This window comes from Arachis ipaensis, chromosome B9 (genome assembly GCF_059453495.1).
Source record: "Arachis ipaensis isolate K30076 ecotype BB chromosome B9, ASM5945349v1, whole genome shotgun sequence".
NCBI classification, from domain to species: domain Eukaryota; kingdom Viridiplantae; phylum Streptophyta; class Magnoliopsida; order Fabales; family Fabaceae; genus Arachis; species Arachis ipaensis.
The window spans coordinates 52,828,870-52,849,855 of NC_142444.1; the positions used below are offsets into that span (position 1 = coordinate 52,828,870).

General features: G+C 38.0%; 1 non-coding gene across 1 annotated transcript; it reads left to right on the forward strand.

Annotated features, from left to right (window-relative positions):
• The first annotated feature begins 288 nt into the window (after positions 1 to 288).
• Positions 289 to 396, forward strand: LOC148544664 (small nucleolar RNA R71). Its single transcript, XR_015901028.1, has one exon. It is a non-coding gene; the product is annotated as a small nucleolar RNA R71 (small nucleolar RNA).
• The last annotated feature ends 20,590 nt before the right edge of the window (positions 397 to 20,986 follow it).

Here is a 20,986-nt window from a genome sequence, read left to right on the forward strand (position 1 = left end):
CAGACTCTGAGAAATCATATTGACTTGCTGAGTCAATATTTTATTCTGAGCCAATATGGCATTCAGAGTATCAATTTCAAGAACTCCCTTCTTCTGAGGCGTCCCATTACTCACAGGATTCCTCTCAGAAGTGTACATGAACTGGTTGTTAGCAACCATGTCAATGAGTTCTTGAGATTCTGCAGGCGTTTTCTTTAGGTGAATGGATCCACCTGCAGAAGTATCCAATGACATCTTAGCTAATTCAGACAGACCATCATAGAATATATCCAGGATGGTCCATTCTGAAAGCATGTCAGAAGGACACTTTTTGGTCAGTTGCTTGTATCTCTCCCAAGCTTCATAGAGGGATTCACCTTCTTTTTGTCTGAAGGTTTGAACATCCACTCTAAGCTTACTAAGCTTTTGAGGAGGAAAGAACTTGGCTAAGAAAGCTGTGACCAGCTTATCCCAAGAGTTCAGGCTATCTTTGGGTTGAGAGTCCAACCACACTCTAGCTCTATCTCTTACAGTAAAAGGGAAAAGCATGAGCCTGTAGACTTCAGGATCTACTCCATTAGTCTTAACAGTATCACAGATCTGCAAAAATTCAGTTAAGAACTGAAAAGGATCTTCAGATGGAAGTCCATGAAACTTGCAGTTCTGCTGCATCAGAGAAACTAATTGAGGTTTCAGCTCAAAGTTGTTTGCTCCAATGGTAGGGATGGAGATGCTTCTTCCATGCAAATTGGAATTAGGTGTAGTAAAGTCACCAAGCATTCTCCTTGTATTATTATTATTTTCGGTTGCCATCTCCTCTTCCTGATCGAAAATTTCTGAAAGGTGCTTGCTGGATTGTTGTAATTTAGCTTCTCTTAGTTTCCTCTTCAGAGTCCTTTCAGGTTCTGGATCTGCTTCAACAAGAATGTTCTTGTCCTTGCTCCTGCTCATATGAAAAAGAGGGAACAGAAAAATAATAATAATAGAGATCTTTTTTACCCAGGTATAAAGGTTCCCTTGTGTGAGTAGAAGAAGAAAAGAATGTAATGTAAAGAAGGGAAGAAAAAAACTCGAACACAGAGAGGGAGGTAGTGTTCGAATTTTTGGATGGGAGAGAAGTGTTAGTAGATGAATAAATAAATAGAAGGAGATGAGAGAGAAAGAGGAATTTCGAAAATTATTTTTGAAAAATGGTTAGTGATTTTTGAAAATTAAAATTAAAATTTGAAACAATAAGTTAATTAAAAAGAATTTTTGAAAAAGAGGGAAGATATTTTCGAAAAAGTTAGTTAGTTAGTTGAAACAAATTTGAAAATCAATTTTGAAAAGATAAGAAGATAAGAAGTTAGAAAAGATATTTTAAAATCAAATTTTTGAAAAAGATATGATTTTGAAAAAGATAAGATAAAAAGATATTTTTGAAAAGATATGATTGAAATTAGTTTTGAAAAGGATTTGATTTTTAAAATCACAATTAATGACTTGATTCACAAGAAATCACAAGATATGATTCTAGAACTTAAAGTTTGAATCTTTCTTAACAAGCAAGTAACAAGCTTGAAATTTTTGAATCAAAACATTAATTGATGATGTTATTTTCGAAAATTATGTGATAAAGATAAGAAAAAGATTTTTGAAAAATATTTTTAAAATTTTCGAAAATAACTAAGAAAAATGAAAAAGATTTGATTTTTGAAAAAGATTTTGAAAAAGATAAGATTTTTTTAAATTGAAAATTTGATTTGACTCATAAGAAACAACTAAGTTTTAAAAAGTTTTGAAAAAGTCAACTCAAATTTTCAAAATTTATGAGTGAAAAAAGGGAAAGATATTTTTTTGATTTTTGAATTTTTAATGATGAGAGAGAAAAACATGAAAAAGACTCAATGCATGAAAATTTTGGATCAAAACAATGAATGCATGCAAGAATGCTATGAATGTCAAGATGAACACCAAGAACACTTTGAAGATCAAGATGAACACCAAGAACTTATTTTTGAAAAATTTTTTTATGCAAAGAAAACATGCAAGACACCAAACTTAGAAATCTTTAATGCTTAGACACTAAGAATTCAAGAATGCATATGAAAAACACCATACAACACAAAACAATATAATATGAAGATCAATCAAGAAGGTTTATCAAGAACAACTTGAAGATCATGAAGAACACTATGAATGCATGAATTTTCGAAAAATGCAGAGAATTTTTAGAAAAAATGCAATTGACACCAAACTTGAAATTGACTCAAGACTCAAACAAGAAACACAAAATATTTTTTATTTTTTTATGATTTTGTAATTTTTTTGTATTTTTATTTTATATTTTTCGAAAATTAGTGTGAAAAAGAAAATAAGGATTCCAAAATTTTTAATATGAATTCTAGGAATCTTGCACTCTTATTCTAAAGCTCCAATCTGAGGGTTAGACATGGCTTAATAGCCAGTCAAGCTTTAGGATACAAATCAGGCATGTAACAGCTGATATTCAAATTAACTTGCCTCTATGCTGATGGTTGGAAGCCCCTATCCAAAAGAATTAGACATGAATTTACAGTCAGCCAGGCTTCAACATACTTCATGAAACACTAGAATTCATTCTTAAAAAATTTTAGAATGATTTTCGAAAACAGATGAGAAATTTTTTTGAAAGATTTTTTTTTTGAAAAATTTTTGAAAATAAAACAAAAAGAAAATTACCTAATCTGAGCAACAAGATGAACCGTCAGTTGTCCAAACTCGAACAATCCCCGGCAACGGCGCCAAAAACTTGGTGCACGAAATTGTGATCTCAGGCAACGGCGCCAAAAACTCTGTACGCACGTCTTAATAAATCGTTTTTCATTCACAACTTCGATACAACTAACCAGCAAGTGCACTGGGTCGTCCAAGTAATAAACCTTACGTGAGTAAGGGTCGATCCCACGGAGATTGTTGGTATGAATCAAGCTATGGTCATCTTGTAGATCTCAGTCAGGCGGATATCAAATGGTTATGGAGTTTTTGAAAATAATAATAAATAAACAGAGAATAAAGATAGAAATACTTATGTATATCATTGGTGAGAATTTCAGATAAAGGTATAGAGATGCTTTCGTCCCTCTGAACTTCTGCTTTCCTGCTGTCTTCATCCAATCAATCCTACTCCTTTCCATGGCTGGCTTTATGTAAGGACATTACCATTGTTAATGGCTACTTTTCATCCTCTCTGTGAAAATGGTCTGATGCGCTGTCACTGCATGGCTAATCATCTGGAGGCATCACCGTGGTCAATGGCTGCATCCTATCCTCTTGTGAAAATGGTCCAAATGCTCTGTCACGGCACGGCTAATCATCTGAGGTTCTCGATCATACTGGAATAGGATTCACCCTCCTTTTGCGTCTGTAACTACGCCCAGCACTCGCGAGTTTGAAGTTCGTCACAGTCATTCAATCCCAGAATCCTACTCGGAATACCACAGACAAGGTTTAGACTTTCCGGATTCTCATGAATGCCGCCATCAATCTAGCTTACACCACGAAGATTCTGATTAAGAGATCCAAGAGATAATCATCCAATCTAAGATGGAACGGAAGTGGTTGTCAGGCACGCGTTCGTGGGGGAATGATGATGATTGTCACATTCATCACATTCATGTTGAAGTGCGAATGAATATCTTAGAAGCGGAATAAGTTAAATTGAATAGAAAAACAGTAGTACTTTGCATTAATTCATGAGGAACAGTAGAGCTCCACACCTTAATCTATGGAGTGTAGAAACTCTACCGTTAAAAATACATAAGTGAAAAGTTCAGACATGGCCGAATGGCCAGCCCCCATGATCTAAGAACCAGACGTCCCAAGATGAACTAAAAATCATAAGATGTCTAATACAATAGTAAAAAGCCCTATTTATACTAAACTAGTTACTAGGGTTTACAGAGATAAGTAATTGATGCATAAATCCACTTTCGGGGCCCACTTGGTGTGTGCCTGGGCTGAGCTTGAATGTTACACATGCAGAGGCTCTTTCTGGAGTTGAACGCCAGGCTGTAACGTGTTTCTGGCGTTCAACTCTGGTTCGTGACGTGTTTCTGGCGTTTAACTCCAGACTGCAGCGTAGAACTGGCGTTCAATGCCCTTTTGTGTCATCTAAACTCGGCCAAAGTATAGACTATTATATATTGCTAGAAAGCCCTAGATGTCTACTTTACAACGCAATTTGAAGCGCGCCATTTTGAGTTCTGTAGCTCCAGAAAATCCACTTTGAGTGTAGGGAGGTCAGAATCCAACAGCATCAGCAGTCCTTCTTCAACCTCTGAATCTGATTTTTGCTCAAGTCCCTCAATTTCAGCCAGAAAATACCTGAAATCATAGAAAAACACACAAACTCATAGTAAAGTCCAGAAATTTGAATTTAACATAAAAACTAATAAAAACATCTCTAAAAGTAACTTGATTCTATTAAAAACATACTAAAAACAATGCGAAAAAGCGTATAAATTATCCGCTCATCAGTGACGCAATCGCGTGGGGCGATTTGTGCCACTGGCACGCCTCCAGCCACGCTCTTGCATGACTCTCTGTTCGTTTTATTATTTCCTCCCATCTTCTGCGACGCGGACGCGTCAATGAGGCGATCGCGTCGCGTGAATTTTTTTTTTTTAAAAAAAAAATAAAAGTATGTAAATGCAGATGCACGAAATGTATTAATAAAGAGAAGAGTTATTGAATAGAGAAAACTAAGAGTAAAGAAAAGAACGATCATACCATGGTGGGTTGTCTCCCACCTAGCACTTTGCTTTAACGTCCGTAAGTTGGACGCTCCACTAGCTCAGGCTTCGGCTATGTGGGGATCTTCCAAGAGGAAGATCTCGAGCTCCTTGTTTTTCTTCAGCTTCTCGCCATGGTACAGCTTCAACCGATGGCCATTAACTTTGGTAAGTTCAGAGCTTGAAGGATGGCTTAGGTGATAAACTCCGTATGGTTCAGCCTTCTCTACTCTGTATGGACCTTCCCATCTTGATCTCAACTTGCCTGGCATGAGCCTTAGTCGAGACTTGTAAAGGAGGACTAAGTCCCCAGGTTGGAACTCTTTTCTCTTGATGTGCTGATCATGTACAGCCTTCATCTTCTCCTTGTATAGTCTTGAGTTCTCATAAGCTTCTAGGCGAAGGCTTTCCAGTTCTTGCAGTTGCAACTTCCTTTCAGCTCCAGCTTTTTCAATTCCCATGTTGCACTCCCTTACTGCCCAAAAGGCTTTGTGCTCTATTTCAACAGGGAAATGACAAGCTTCTCCATAAACTAAGCGGAAAGGACTCATCCCAATGGGTGTTTTGTATGCTGTTCTGTATGCCCAGAGTGCATCTTGTAGCCTGGTGCTCCAGTCTCTTCTATGAGGTTTGACTATCTTCTGCAAGATACGCTTTATCTCTCTGTTTGACACCTCGGCTTGCCCATTAGTTTGAGGATGGTAGGCTGTTACAACCTTATGAATTATCCCATGCTTCTTCATTAATCCTGTTAGTCTCCTGTTACAAAAATGGGTGCCTTGATCGCTCACGATTTCTCGTGGTGATCCAAAGCGAAAAATAATGTGGTTTCTCACAAAGGAAACAACAGTGTTAGCATCATCAGTGCAGGTAGGAATTGCTTCCACCCATTTGGAAACGTAATCCACAGCTAACAATATATAAAAATAACCATTAGAATTTGGAAATGGACCCATGAAGTCAATGCCCCAAACATAAAAAATTTCATAGAAAAGCATAATTTGTTGAGGCATCTCATTCCTCTTGGATATATTACCAAATTTTTGGCATGGGAAACAAGATCTACAAAATTCAGCAGCGTCTCTAAAAAGTGTAGGCCACCAGAATCCACAGTCTAAGAATTTTCTAGCTGTTCTTTGAGGGCCAAAATGTCCTCCACTCTCAGATGAGTGACAGGCCTCTAAGATGGACTGGAATTCTGATTGAGGCACACACCGTCTAATTACCTAGTCAGTGCCACATCTCCATAAATATGGGTCATCCCATATATAATATTTAGACTCGCTTTTCAGCTTGTCTCTTTGATGCTTAGAAAAGTTTGGAGGAAAGGTGCGGCTAACTAGATAATTAGCTACAGGTGCATACCAAGGGACTACCTCAGATACTGCTTGCAGGTTATCAAATGGGAAATTATCAGCTATAGGAGTGGGGTCATCTGTAATGTGCTCAAGGCGACTCAAATGGTCTGCCACTAAATTTTGGTTACCACTCCTATCCTTAATTTCTAAATCAAATTCTTGTAATAGTAGTATCCAACGTATAAGCCTCGGTTTGGACTCCTTTTTAGCTAATAGATACTTTAGAGCTACGTGGTCCGAGTACAATACTACCTTCGTACCAAGTAAATAGGCTCTGAATTTATCCAGAGCAAAAACAATAGCAAGAAGCTCTTTCTCAGTAGTAGTGTAATTGGACTGAGCGGTATCTAAAGTTTTAGACGCATAAGCAATAACAAAGGGGTCCTTACCTTCACGCTGAGCCAGTGCTGCTCCTACTGCATGGTTGGAGGCATCGCACATTATTTCAAATGGCTGGCTCCAGTCTGGTCCTCTCACAATTGGAGCTTGAGTCAGGGCGGTCTTCAGCTTATCAAACGCTTGTTTACAATCCTCACTGAACTCAAACTCAATATCTTTCTGCAGTAGCCTAGATAAGGGAAGTGCTACCTTACTGAAGTCCTTAATGAATCTCCTGTAAAAACCTGCATGGCCAAGGAACGAACGAACTTCCCTCACAGAAGAGGGGTAAGGTAAACTGGAAATAACATCCACCTTTGCTGGATCTACAGAAATGCTAGTATTAGACACAATATGTCCTAATACAATACCTTGTTTTACCATAAAGTGACATTTTTCAAAATTTAATACAAGGTTTGTACTGACATATCTATCTAATACTCTAGATAATCCATCTAAGCAAAGGCTAAAGGAATCGCCATATACACTAAAATTATCCATAAAAACTTCCATACAGTCCTCAATAAGATCAGAGAAAAGACTCATCATGCACCTTTGGAAGGTAGCTGGTGCATTGCACAAGCCAAAGGGCATTCTCTTGTAAGCATAAGTCCCAAAAGGACATGTGAAAGTAGTCTTTTCCTGATCTCCAGGAGCTATATGAATCTGGAAATAACCTGTGTAACCATCTAAAAAACAATAATGTGATTTACCTGATAGGCGATCTAGCATTTGATCAATGAATGGAAGAGGATAGTGATCCTTACGAGTGGCCTGGTTGAGGCATCTGTAGTCAATACAGACCCTCCAAGCGTTCTGAACTCTGGTTGCAATGAGATCTCCATGCTCATTTTTTATTGTAGTGACTCCAGACTTCTTGGGCACCACTTGTACTAGGCTTACCCATTCACTGTCTGAAATGGGGTAGATGATATCTGCCTCTAGTAGTCTGGTCATTTCCTTCTTGACAACCTCTAAGATAGTGGGGTTCAGTCTTCTCTGGGGTTGACAGACAGGTCTTGTTCCCTCTTCTAAAAATATCCTATGCTCACAGACTTGAGGGTTGATGCCTACTATGTCTGCAAAACTCCAACCAATTGCCTTCTTGTGCCTCCTCAGCACACTAAGTAACTGCTCTTCCTGTTGAGAAGTGAGTTCCCTTGCAATGATAACTGAAAACTTCTGCTCGTCTTCAAGGTAAGCATATTTGAGGTGTGGAGGAAGGGGTTTTAATTCTAACTTCTGATCATGGTCAGGCTCTGGGTTGTCTGGAGCTGGTAACAATGGTAAAGCACTGTCATTGTCCTCTGAGAATGTCCCTACACTTGGACCTTGTCCTATGTACTTCTCTTCAAACTCCTCCTGGTGAACTTCAGCCACGGTTTCATCTATGATGTCACACTAGAGGATAGAATGATCCTCCGGAAGATGCTTCATAACTCCATTCAGATTGAAGATTACTACTCGGCCATCTATTTCAAAAGGGTATGTTCCTGAAAAAGCATCTAATTTGAACTTCGAGGTCTTCAGGAATGGTCTTCCGAGTAGGATTGATGATGGCTTCTCTGAATCATTTTGGGGCATCTCCAGGATATAAAAATCAATGGGAAATGTGAGCCCCTTAATGCCCACTAATACATCTTCAGCAACTCCAGCCACTGTAATAATGCTTTTATCTGCTAACACAAAACGAGCTGCCGACCTTTTTAAGGGAGGGAGCCTCAAAATATCATATATAGACAAAGGCATTATACTCACACATGCTCCTAAATCACACATGCAGTCAGAAATTACCACACCACCAATAGTACAATTCACCATACATGGACCTAGGTCACTACACTTTTCAGGTAAACCTCCCATTAAAGCAGATATGGAACTACCTAAAGGAATAGTTTCTAATTCATTAATTTTGTCTTTATGTATACATAAATCTTTTAGAAACTTGGCATATTTAGGTACCTGTTGAATAATATCAAAAAGAGGAACAGTTACCTCAACCTTTTTGAATATTTCTACTATTTTGAGGTCAGGTTCCAGCTGCTTCCTAGGCTTCCTTGCAAGTTGTGGAAATGGAATGGGAGTGGTGTCTTCTGTAGTGTCTGCGCCCTGTGGTGCTTCCTCCTGTGGTTGAACTTCTTCTTTTTTAGCCATGTCCTGTATGTCCTCTTCCTCTTCAACATCTTCTATTTCCACTACCTCTTCAGCTGAGGCGTGTTCTGGTGGGTTTGGCTCCTCCTGATTCCTCTCCTGCAGTGTGGTTCCGGACCTTAGGGTGATGGCATTAATGCCACCCTTTGGATTGGGTAATGGTTGAGAGGGAATTCCACTGGAGCTCAAAGGCTGGTTATTTGAGTTATTCATTGATCCAATTTGTGAGACAAGAGCTTGCAAAGTAGAGTTAAGACCATTTAGTGTAGCATAAAGGTTATTTTCCATGGTTTATTGTCTTCGATCAATAGATTGTAGTAAGCCATCATTAGAAGATGAAGAAGGATATGTAATTTGAGAGGTCTACCGTTGGGTATTCTGTGGTCCTTGGGATTGCCTCAGGTGAGGTGCTCTGTAAGGCTGGTTCTAGTTCTGCTGCCTGTTGTTGTTGTTATTCCACCTCTGATTTCCCTGATTGTCTCTGCCTCCTCTATTATTGTTGTCCCTCCAATTCTAGTTAGAATTGTCCTGCCATCCATGGCTGTAATTGCCACCTTGATTGTACCCTTGGTTGGGGCGGTCATAAAAGTTATAAGTGGCTGCCACGGTGTTGTCCTCCTACTGGAGATGCGGACATTCGTCAGTATAATGGCTATAATCATAGAGAGTCTCAGATTCATCAGTATTATTGAAGCGCTCCCAGTATTCATAGAGAGTCTCAGATTCGTCCTGAACAATCATGGAAATATTTTTCCTCAGTTTATCAGTAATTTCAGCTGGAAAGAACTTTTCCAAAAATTCTCTTCTAAGTGTATCCCAGTTGGATACAGTTGCTGCGGGTTGAGTGTAGTACCACTCTCTTGCCTTTCCCTCAAGAGAAAATGGGAAAGCTTTCAACAAAATTGAAGTTTCATTTGCACCATCACGCCTGACAGTAGAACAGGCTGCTTGAAAATCTCTCAGGTGCTTGATAGGCTCATGAACAGGTAAGCCATGAAACTTGGGCATCAAATTGAGCAGTGCGGTCTTTATTTCAAAGTCTGTAGTCACTGCTGGGTGATGCGCTTGAAACGGTTGCATTGTAAAATCAGGGGCTCCAGCCTCCTGGATAGTAACTCTCCTAGGTTCTGCCATGTCACCTACACGTAAATCAACCGAATCAGTAGAACGGGGGCTGGTTTCTTCCTCAAATGACGTTTCAGATCCGCCCTCAGAGAGGACTAACCGACGCCGATCTTGCCTTATTCGTGAAATAGTTCTTTCAATCTCAGGATCGAATACTGGCAAGCTTGGATCAGGAAGTGAACGCGTCATCTAGCGAAAGAAAAAAGCAGCTCATAGTAGCAAGATAAAATAAAATGCAAATAAATAAATTCCAATTAATAACTTTAGCACTCTATTGCAACTCCCCGGCAACGGCACCAAAAATTGACGTGGCGGAAATTGGCGAGTCAAGAATTGTTATAAGATATGCGTTGCAAGTATAGTTCTCAACTAACCAGAATTCCGCTTATCAATTTAGAAGGTTGTCACAAGAATTAAAATTAAAATACTAGGAGTATGAATCCCAGGTCGTCTCCCAACGAGTTGTAGAAAAGGTGTGCTATTTTATTAATTAAATGTTTTCAAAATGGTTTGAGTTGAATAAACAGGAAATTAAATTAGAGAAATTAAACAATTTATATAAAAGCCTTGACTGGGAGTAGATTAGTTGGAAGCCCTATTCTTGTTGCAGTACTCTCAAGATTAATTGATAATTGAAGGTTGTTCTATTTTGTTATCCATTACTAGGTAAGGGAAAGTCAAACAAGTTGGAATGCTGTTTCTATTCACAAGTTCCAATCCGCTCGATTGAAAAGGATTAGTGTCAGTGATTAGAGAGCATTCCAACAATAAACCCAATTACAATTTTTCTTTTAAGCATCCCAACTCAAGGGTTCCTTTCAATCAACTCCCCATCAAGTTAGGGAACTACTCGCTCATTGTGAATGTAGAACTCATAACATAGGAAAGGGAATTAAAGAAAGACATGATAAATAAAACTCAAAGGAATCAATTAAAAATAAAAGTAATTCTTGTATTAATAAATTCTAAAATAATCCAATAGTAAAATTGAGTAAATTAAAGGACATGGAAGAGTAAAGCCAGGTAAAGAAAATGAACTAGAATAACGAAGTCTTGATGAGGTAATAACTCTTCTCAATATCCCAATGCAAAGAGCAATAGAAAATAAAAATCCTAAGAACTATGAATGTGTAGAGAGAAAACCTAGAGGGGGTGTAAAACTAGATCTAAAAACTAAAATTTATGTAGAATGAATGTTGTCGTTGGTTTCTGCATGTTCTCTGGCTCTAGTCTACTTTTCCAGGCTGAAAACTGGGTCAAAACAGGGCCCAAAATCGCCCCCAGCGAATTCTGCAGATTATGCAGATCGCGCACGTCACGCGATCGTGTCATTCATGCGGACGCGTCATTCGGCGTTTTGCTTTGCCACGCGGGCGCGTCATTCACGCCTCTGCGTCACTTGTGCTATTCCAATCCGCACGGTCGCGTGAGCCATGCGGCTGCGTGACTGCGATTTCCTCTCTTTCGCGCGGTCGCGTGAGCCATGCGGCCGCGTCACTTCTCGCTAGTCATCTCCTTAATTTCTTGTGTTCCTTCCATTTTTGCAAGCTCCCTTTCCAATCTCCAACTCATTCATGCCCTATAAAGCCTGAAACATTTAACACACAGATCACGGCATCGAATGGAATAAAGGAGAATTAAAATACATAATTAAAAGTCTCCTAGGAAGCAAGTTTTTAATCATGTAATAATTTTATGAAGGAAATATAAATGTATGCTAATCATATGAATAAGTGGGTAAAGATCATGATAAAACCACACAATTAAACACATTATAAACCATAAAATAGTGGTTTATCAGAAGGTTCAAAACCTTTACATCCCTGTTGATTTCATAATCCTAAATTCTGGGGAGAAAAAGGATGAATCTATCATCCTTGGAAGACCTTTCCTAGCTACAGCCAAGGCCGTGATTGATGTAGTTAGAGGACATCTAGTCCTGCAATTAGATGAGGACTATCTTGTGTTCAAGGTTCATAAACCTCATTCTACTTTAGTTGAAGGAAGCACTATTAACAAACATGAAGTGCTTCAACCACTCCTCTCAGTACAGAGCCAGACACCAATTCTAAGTTCGGTGTGGGGTAACCATCATCAAGCTCTAAGAGGAATGGCAGTAAGAAAGTGCCCGAGTGCTGGAGGGATAAGAAAATCCCCACTGAATGCCTCTTACCTGGCATGAGAGTTATCTTGACTGACAACCAGGTCATTCCACACACAGTGAACAAGATCCTGTCTCTAGAGCATGTGGAGCTCATCCATGAGAGCATAGGCAAGAAGTTCACTATAAGGAGTGAAATTCTGAGCCCCTATTCATCTCCGTAAGGAGCTAACTGTCAAGCTAGTGACGTTAAAGAAGTGCTTGTTGAGAGGCAACCCAACCATAATTAAAGCCATTTCTATATATCAGTTTAATTTTTATATTTGTTTAAGTTTGTGATCTTGTTCAGTAGTTAGAATAGAAATAGAAACAGTCAGAGCCAGAAATAGAACACCCTGGAGCAAGTACCTTGCTGGCGTTGAACACTAGACAAGGGAGTCAGAGTGGGCGTTCAATGCCCATGAAGAGCAGCATTGCTGGCGTTGAACGCCAGCCAGGGAGCATGAAGCTGGCGTTGAACGCCAGCTAGGAGGCAGAGACTGGGCGTTCAACGCCCCAACAGAGGCACAGACCTGGCATTGAACGCCAGGAAGGAGGCCCCCAATGTGTGTTCAACGCCCTAGGAGGAGCGTATGGCTGGCGTTGAACGCCAGCCAGGAGCAGGAGCTGGGCATTCAACGCCTACAAGGGAGCAGGGAATTCAACTTCCCTAGCCTCCCAGGATTAGTGGGTCCCACAGAATCTCCACCTACCCCCACCTTCTTCTCTCTCTTACTTACACTCTTCCCCATAAACCCTTAACCAATCACATCCATATCTCTTCCCAAAATCATCATAACTCCCACCAACCCCCACCCACTTCAAATTCAAAATCTCCCACCCAATTCCACCCCACCATTCGAACCCTATCCCATCCCACCCCTGTAAATAACCCCTTATACTAGCTCTCTAACACACACTTCATACACTAAAGCCCCACTTGGCCGAATCCTTCTCTCCCCCTTTCTCTACCCCTTCTCTTTTTCTTCTACTCTTTTCTTCATATTTTGCTCGAGGACGAGTAAAGCTTTTAAGTTTGGTGTTGGAAAAGCCTTGTTTTTTGCTTTCCATTCACACTTATGGCACCTAAAGTCGGAGAATCCTCTAGAAAGAGAAAAGGAAAAGCAGTTGCTTCTACCTCCGAACTGTGGGAGATGGAGAGATTCATAACCAAAGCTAATCAAGACCACTTCTATGAAGTAGTGGCAAAGAAGAAGGTGATTCCTGATGTCCCCTTTAGGCTAAAAAAGAATGAGTACTCAAAGATCTGACAAGAAATCCGGAGGAGAGGTTAGGAAGTCCTAACCAATCCTATTCCGAAAGTTGGAATCTTGATGGTACAAGAGTTCTATGCCAATGCATGGGTCTTGAAAAACCATGATAAAAGCATGAACCTACATCCCAAAAATTTGCATACCATGGTCCGAGGGCATCTCTTAGATTTGAGCCCGGAAAGTGTAAGGTTGGCGCTCCATTTGCCAATAATGCAAGGAGACCCACACCCTTACACTAGGAGAGTCAATTTTGATCAGAGGTTGGACCAAGTCCTTTCAGATATTTATGTGGAAGGAGCTCAGTGGAAGAGGGATGCTCAAGGCAAGCCTATCCAACTAAGAAGGCTTGACCTCAAGCCAGTAGCTAGAGGATGGTTGGAATTTATCCAACGCTCTATCATTCCTACTAGCAATCGGTCAGAAGTGACCATTGACAGAGCCATCATCATTCATTGCATCATGATTGGAAGTGAGGTGGAGGTACATGAGGTAATACCTCAAGAATTGTACAAGAAAGCTAAAAAGCCTTCCACCTTAGCAAGGGTGGCATTCCCCCACCTTATCTGTCACCTATACAATTCAGCTAGAATTGTCATAAAAGGAGACATCCCCATTGATGAGGACAAGCCCATCACTAAAAGAAGGATGGAGCAAACAAGAGAGCCTACACATGCACCTCCACAAGAGCGTGTGGAGTTGCATCAACAAGAAATTCCTGAGATGCCTCAAGGGATGCATTTTCCTCCCCAAGGCTATTGGGACTAATTGCATACTTCTCTAGGAGAATTGAGCTCCAACATAGATCAACTAAGGATGGGACATCAAGAACACTCCACTATCCTCCATGAAATAAGAGAAGATCAAAGAGTCGTGAAGGAAGAATAACAGAGGCAGGGGTGTGACATAGAAGAGATCAAGTGGTCCATTGGCTTCTCTAGAGGGAGCAGCAGTCGCCGTCACTAAGGTGGATCCGTTCCTTTTATCACCTGTTTGCTTATGTTATTTTTTCTGTTTTCCATGTATTTTATCTTATTGTCTGTTTCTAGTGCATGATCATCTTTATGTCTTAAAGCTATGAAATATTCCATGCATCTATCAGCTTGCTTAAAAGAAAATTTTAATTGAAAAACAAAAGTGAGATACATGAATTTCGAGTTATATATTAAGAATAGTTCAATTATTTGATGTGGTGGCATTATTTTTGCTTTCTGAATGTATGAATGAACAGTGCATATTTGATGTTGGAGTTAAGAATGTTGGCTCTTGAAAGAATGATGATAAAAGTGAAGTATTATTGATGATCTGAGAAATCTAAAAATTGATTCTTGTAGCAAGAAAAAGCAACAAAAAAAAAGAAACGAAAAAAAAGCAGCAGAAAAAGAAAAAAACAGAAAAATCCAATAGCTCTTTAAACCAAAAGGCAAGAGCAAGGATCCAAGGCTTTGAGCATCAATGGTTAGGAGGGCCTAAAAGAAATAAAATCTTGGCCTAAAAAGTTCAAATGAACTCCTCCCCTAACTATATGCTTGTGGTGTGAAGGTGTCAAGTGAAAAGCTTGAGACTGAGCAGTTAAAGTCGTGATCCAAAGCAAAAAGAGTATGCTTAAGAACTCTAGACAACACTGGCTGGGGATTCTAGCATAGATAAATCACATTCCTAAGGGGTTCACCCAGTTAAGTGTCTGTGGCGTTTATGTATCCGGTGGTAATATTGAAAAACAAAGCGCTTAGGGTCACGACCAAGACTCTAAAGAAGCTGTGTTCAAGAATAAAAAAGAACTAAACTAGGAGAATCAATAATATCATCTAGTTCCTAAAGACGCCAATCATTCTGAGATTCAAAGGAAAGTGAGATGCCAAAACTATTCAGAAGCAAAAAGCTACTGGTCTCGCTCATCTAATTGAAAATGAGCTTCATTGAGAACTCTGAGATTTATTGTATTCTTCTTTTCTTTTTAATCCTACTTTGTTTTTGGTTGCTTGGGGACAAGCAACAGTTTAAGTTTGGTGTTCTGATGAGCGGATATTTTATACGCTTTTTGGCATCATTTTCCAATAGTTTTTATTATGTGTTGTTTAAGTTTTATTAAATTTTCATAGGTTTTAGTGAAAAATTCATATTTTTAGATTCTACTTTGAGTTGTTGTGTTTTATGTTGATTTCAGGTATTTTCTGATTGAAATTGAGGTGTTTTGGCAAAGTCTGATTCAGAGACAAAGAAAGGACTGCAGATGCTGTCAGAATCTGACCTCCATGCACTCGAAAGAGCATTTCTAGAGCTACAGGCATCCAAATGGTGCGCTCTTAATGGCTATGGAAAGCTAACATCCAGGGCTTTCCTGAAATATATAACAGTTTATACTTTGTTTTGGAAATAAAGGCCCAAAACTGGCATTCAACGCCAGCCACCACCCCCATTCCTGGCGTCCAACGCCCAAAGGAGAGTAGCTGGCATCCAACGCCCATTCAGGGCTCCAAAGCTAGCATTGGATGCCTAAAAGGGAGCATTATCTCGTGGCTTCACTCAAACTCAGCCCAAACACTCACCAAGTGGGCCCGAAAAGTGGATTTTCACACTACAAGACTAGTTTATCTTATTTCTGTAATTCTTAGTTAGCAGATTAGTATATATAGGAGGAGATCACCCTTGTTTAGGATCTTCTTCTTCCCCCACTTTATTTTCGAACATCATATTGTACAGTATGAGTCACTAACCTCCTAAGTTTAAGGTTAGGAGCTCTGCTGATTCTTATGAATTAATAATATCACTATTCTACTTCAATCTATGTTTGATTCTATTCTAAGATGTATCTTCGTTCTTCATCCTAATGGATTGAGAGTGTAACTTGACCGTCATCCCTATTCACATGGGTTCTTGCGAATCCTTGATGGGATAGTATTGAATCACAAGCTTGATTATACATCTCTTAGACGGCTAATCCACGGCTTCGTTGGGAACTTCTCGAGACATCAGTTCAGCCGAGGTGTGGAGCGATTAGGATCTTTGTGGTATAGGCTAGAACCAAAGGAGCAGCGTTCTCTGATCTGGAAGATCTGACCTTGTCTGTGCCATTTTGAGTAGGATCACCTAGGAAGTGGACTGCTAGAGCTTCACCCCCATTCAGATTGGATGACCGTTGACCCAGCGTTTGATCTGAAGCAGAGGAGATTAATGACTGTTGACTCGGCGTTAATCATTTACAGCCTACATGGAATGAATCAAACAGAAGTTGGAGTAGATGGTAAGAAAAGTTGATCCAGAAGAAAGAAGCATCTCTGAAGTCTCAACCGTTCTCATACCATTGAATTCCCACCTATCTAGTAACGTTTTATTTATTTATCTTTTTTATGCGTTTTCTCGTGACAACTATATTTTCTATCCACCTGACTAAGATTTGCAAGATAACCATCGCTTGCTCAAACCAACAATGCTCATGGGATCGACCCTCACTCACCTGAGGTATTACTTCGACGACCCGGTAAACTTGCCGGTCTATCTATTTCATGATTGAGTTATTCGTTCTTCATTCTTTAAAGAATTAGTAGTATTGGAAGGTATGATAATCCCATTTTGAATTCTCTTATTACTTTGGAAAAATTAAAATCCGAATTATAGCTTGAAAACTCTTTTACATGACTTTTTGAATTCGACTAAGAATAGTGTTTCAATTAGTGTGTGACATCACATGATTTTCAATCACTCTAATTTTGAATACGTGACATATAATTCGGATTAGAATAATTTTTGAAAATTTGTTTTCTTGTAAGCTTCAATCGGATAGGACTAGTTTAAATACGTGACATATAATTCGACCTAAGGACTACTTTTGAATCTTATTAGAAACCGAATCGGTTTGTCTACTCAACCTCTTCAATTGATCAATTGACCAAGAAATTGGCTATTGGTTAATTGAAGAGAAACTAAGGAACTAAGGAATTAGAAATTAGTTCATCATGAAAAGATCTTTGCACACTTTAAGATAGATAAACAAGATTTGATTTTTCTAGAACTTAAACATGTCCGAATCAACTGACCCTTGCCATCATTGTCTTCTCTCAATCAACATTCAAGTTCACTGTCTCTTAAGCATTCAAACACTCAAGGTTCCAAACAAGACACAATCTTGCCCTCATGAATCCAGGTTTTGTTGATCAAATTAGATTTTCAATCCGATATTTGTTTGCTCAGTCCTTTAATTTTTGTGGGAATAATATTCACTCACTATGGTATTATTTGAGTGATCTGGTATATTTGTCGATATCCGTAAACTTTAATTTTCACTCATCAAATTACATTTAAATTGCATGAATCCTTTTAATAAATAGGGACAATTTCACAGACATTTTGAACTTTAACTCAATATATTGATTACTTTTCTGATCTATTATTATTTCTTATCAAGGGCCATTGTTTGATATTCACATATATATTATGCATAAGAACTTTTCTTTTCCTACAAGAGACAAAAAAGCCAGTAATAATTAAGTTGTGAGATTTTTTATTTACAAGTCATATAAAGATTTTTATTAAGATCGTCAAGATTTGGCTACAATAATAAAATGATGTTCTATATGCATAAATGTTGACCTTTCGAAATGTTCTTTTTATAGATGATGATTCATTTATCTTTGATATATTCGGATAAATTGTATTAATGTATGAACTTTTATATATGTTTGGGAGTCTTTTGCTTGTAGGAATAAAATACTCTCGGAGAATAAAAAGAAACAAATATAATATATACACACTTGGGAAGAATTTATTGTAATTTTAACATACTAACAGTTTTTTTTTATATAAAAAGTAGATAGATTTAAATTCGTGATCTCTTAGATAAATTTAAAAAAAATATTTCATTGGCTTTAATAAACTAACAATTGTACTTATATTTGTAATCATTTTTATGGAACATAAAATTTTTTATTAGGTGATTACTAGGTACTTGGACTAAATTTTTATTAGATGGAACCATGCCGTCTCATGATCCTTCTTTCTCACATGATTGACTGTTGGAGAAAATTAGGTGATAATCTCAGTATTTAGGTTGATGGAAAGAGGAACACTCCAACAAATGCGCGTAGTACCGTTAGAATTATTGCTGGATTATTGTCGAAATATTCTACACAAATTTGTAAAATTTAATTTTTCCAATAGTGACCATCAAATTGTCTATTTTGACATTAGATTTTACACTAAAATAAGGTGCAAAATTCATGTAATTAGCGTAAAATATTATTGCTAGAAAAGATAGTAAAATTACTGAATGAAACACGCTTTTTACTTAAATAGTTGCACATTATTGTCGGATTATTTTGACAGTAAATCTGACGCAAATAAAGACCCTAAATTTATTAATTTTTTTTCACTTTGTAACATCCTTATTATCAGAATGTCCCGCTTTCGACTGCGTTATTCTAATAGAGCGGATGACATTAGATCTGACACTAAAATAAGGTGCAAAATTCATGTAATTAGCGTAAAATATTATTGCTATAAAAAGATAGTAAAATTACTGAATGAAACACGCTTTTTACTTAAATAGTTGCACATTATTGTCGGATTATTTTGACAGTAAATCTGACGCAAATAAAGATCCTAAATTTATTAATTTTTTCTCACTTCTGTAATATCTTTATTATCAGAATGTCCCGCTTCTGACTGTGTTATTCTAATAGAGGGGATATTATGACGACTACTATTATAATAATAATAATAATAATAATAATAATAATAATAATAATAATAGTCACACACACATAAAAATAGTCTCTCTCACACACACACACACACATGTATGTATACAAGGATCCTTTGAACAAGTAACTTACAAACGTTAATCATCATTACAGTCATGACTCCTATCCCTCTTTACAAAAATATAAATCTCAATAATAAAGCGAGGAAAAAGATATCTATGAAAATACAACCATAAAGCGCAGAGATCACGTCATAAGCTTCCTCATCATAAATCTCAATGTGTATTTGCCAAAATCCGACACATTCGAAGGCTATCCCGAATATTGTCTCTCATGTGTATTCAGGGATATAATGTCCACCACACTTTCAGGATATAGTGCCCGCCACACTTCTACACACTTCTATCAAGGATATAGTACCTGACACACTCTGGGGATATCGGGCCCAACACACTTTTCTCAACTGGATATAGTGCATATGCACGCTCTCAGGATATAGTGTCCTATATACTTTTCATTCATAATCACTTCATAGGTTAACGAACCAAACTTTCATAATCCTCAATTTCAATTTCATTCTTAAGTTGAAAATATTTTCAAAGGACCTGGAAATCATTTCGTTTTGCTGAATCAAATTCAAATACTTCAAGTTCTCTAAAACACCTCAAAACTTTTCTTCAAAGTGTCAAAAACTCCTTTATTCTCAAATACACGTTTACATAACTTTTTTTCATTAACATCCTCAAAATATAAATAAAATCAATTCGTTAAAACTCATTTTCACGTAAACCAAAATTTCCGAACTAACTTCAAAGCCATTTCAAGTTTAAATCTCTTTCAAAAGACTAAAAAATCATCCTGTTTGCAATTCAAAATCTTAACTGAAACAACATAACCATTTATTCTTTAATAATACTTTAAAATTCACTAAAACGCCTCAAAACATACTCTTTTTTTTTGTAAAAATAAAAATCAAATAAAATAGTTCCTTAATCAAATTAACCAAAATAAAACTTCTAACTTCTCATAAATATTTCGGCAACATCTCCTTTAAAACTCGGACTTTCGCCACCCTTCAAGGGTCCCATCCAAACTATTTCTCAAATCCTTCTCAACCATTTCCAAATGTCAAACCATTCTAAATATCAAATCATCTTCAATATCAAATCATTTTCAATATCAAACCATCTCTCAATCCTTTCCAATGGGTTCAAAACCAAATTATTTCTCAATAAAAAAAATCAAATTTCCAAATCAAGCTTTTATTAACTACTACAATGCCAATTCAACAATAAAAAATAGCCACAATCCAACCATCATCATAACAACTTTAACCCAAGCACAAAACCTAACTCCATTAGTTAATTACTTATCACGTTTCAAGTTCACAATCAATACAGTATTATCAGGCAACCACTTCAGCAACAACCAAATAAACATCTTAAATCGATTAATAAACCAACCAAGCAAGTAATTACATTCATCTAATGTAACACAATTCAACCCATAAGACTTACGAAATCACAAAAGTACTTTTTTTGCATTAATATCGACTTGTAATAATTCTTGAAAGTAAACTGAGTTTAAGTAAAAGCCCCGACCTAGAATAGTCAAAACCTGAAAGCTATAAAACATGTTTAAACCCTTTTTCTCCCGGCCCGCAGTAGCGGCAACACTTTCGACCACTCTCGCAGTAGCAAGAGCCATCAAACGCCGCATGCATTCATAGTAACTCCACCCTAAGACATTAACAACGTAAAATCCTCAACAAACTATAACAGAGCACTAATGGTGAAGGTTCCAAAATAAGAAAACTTACTGTATTCAGAGAAGAACCAAAGAATATACTAACAGCGACTTCAGTGGCAACTTACGGAGATGTCACATCATTTTTCGGTGACCAGAGGCACGGTGGCGTAGCCCGTAGCAATGACGGCAGCAAAACAGCGACCCCAACGACACCATGTAACTTGCCAACGACTATGGCAGCGGTAGCAACGTTTCTTCTCTCCCTCGCGAGCTCCTCGGTGGCGGTTCCAACCCACTGCGATGACGATGACGCTTCCCACAGCAAGCCCTAGTAATGGCGGCAACGACGGACCTTGGTGACAATGGTGGCGGCGTTGAGGTCGAA